General features: G+C 27.4%; 1 protein-coding gene across 1 annotated transcript in view; it reads left to right on the plus strand.

Annotated features, from left to right (window-relative positions):
* The first annotated feature begins 1,164 nt into the window (after nt 1-1,164).
* Nucleotides 1,165-1,656, plus strand: part of LOC102593315 (calcineurin B-like protein 1) — a 5,960-nt gene continuing 5,468 nt past the window's right edge. The window contains exon 1 of the mRNA XM_006362419.2: nt 1,165-1,344. The gene's annotated coding sequence lies outside the window, so the exon portion shown is untranslated. The remainder of the gene's footprint in view (nt 1,345-1,656) is intronic.

Consider the following 1,656-nt stretch of genomic DNA (forward strand, 5'->3'; position numbering starts at 1 on the left):
AGATATGGTTAAGATAGAAGCAACTCCATCCGCAACTCCACATCTTTGGTAGTCTAACTTACTTTCTTTCGTACAAAAGGTAATTAAATAAAAGGTATTATAATAGTGTCGGTCTCTCACCACATCCGCTGTTGTTGAATTATGATATATGACAAATCATATTTAATATTCAATTAATTAAAATGTATTTTTATTTTGTATAAATATTTATACTATTTTAAAAATTATATTATCGCCAGTACAAAATAACAATGTACAATCTTTACCATAACACATGAGTAGGGAGTAAGCAATTAAACGGTAGACCAACTAATAATCATGATAAATTTGTGTTATGTTTTCGAGAAAAGAAATCTTAAGACCACATGTTTTTTAATTGAAGGTCAAATATGCTTGATCAAATATTAAAATTAATTAAAAAGTGAGGGATCAAAAGTACTTTTAACCCTAAATAAAATAATGTGACTCTAAAAATAGAGAGATATGAAGGCAAAAGGTCGAAGATTATAGTATAAAGTTTCCCCTGTCTCTATTTATTTGTTTATTTTTTTTAGTTGTTTCTAATTACTTATCTATTTTGACAAATCAAGAAATGACAATTTTTTTTACTTATTATACCCTCAATTAATTACTTTGAAAAAAAGGTAGAATTTTTTGAAAATCTTAAGTTTTTAATTCATCTACTTTATAATTAATAGAGGTAAAATAGTAAACTCACTATATTAATCATTGTTTTCTTAATAAGTGTGTCAATTCAAAAATGCACAAGTAATTAGGGAAAGAGGGAGCAGTAGATAATGATGAAATCATAAATTTTCACTAATAACATTAAAATATAACGAAGTAAATTCAACGAAGAAGTCAATAAGTGTCAATATATATTATACAATCATAAAAGAAAAATAGTATTACCTAAATATACTATGTAACTTTCTAGCGAAGGGCTACCAATCAAATTTTAATCTAAAAATAGCATAAAGGTCTATTTTTAACCTTTTACTGAACTAATTACTCAAAATATTTTACCGTGGTTAAACCGCGGTAATACCTCATGCTGTAACTTCCCTATTCGACCACGCTCTTTTGTCACGGGTGCAGTTCACGCGCATTCCTAATTTATAAATTTTCCTTCTTGTTGTTTGTTTATTCTTCTTCTTGGGGTCACCTCTCTTCTTTCTGCTCTCTCCTATATATATACACAAATTTTATGTGTATTTGTATATGCACTCACCAATTCTTGAAAACACTACATATTTCTCTTCAGAAAAGTTGTCTCTTTTTTGGGTTTTTTTTCTGGTTTTCTGTTTAAAGGACGAGCAATTTCATCTTGGACATCTTTAATCTGTATGTTTTCGAGATACCCATTTCGTTTTTATGGGTTTTAATACTTTTTTGATGTTTTAAGATTTGTGTGTATTTTTTGTTTTTTTGTTTTTGTTTTTTGGGATATGCCTATTTGGTGTTTTGAGAAAGAAACGATAGAGGGTGTAGAAATTTATGATGTTTTTAGATGATGGTGTTTCATATATTTTGAATTTGTAATGAATTTTGAAGTTTTTCATGTAAAAGTTCTGATTCTTTTTCTTTTTATTGTTCTTTGAGAATCAAGTAATGATTTTTATGCAAAAAAAATAGCTTTTTTATGGAGGGGTTAAA

This window comes from Solanum tuberosum, unplaced genomic scaffold (genome assembly GCF_000226075.1).
Source record: "Solanum tuberosum cultivar DM 1-3 516 R44 unplaced genomic scaffold, SolTub_3.0 scf00402, whole genome shotgun sequence".
Lineage (NCBI taxonomy): Eukaryota > Viridiplantae > Streptophyta > Magnoliopsida > Solanales > Solanaceae > Solanum > Solanum tuberosum.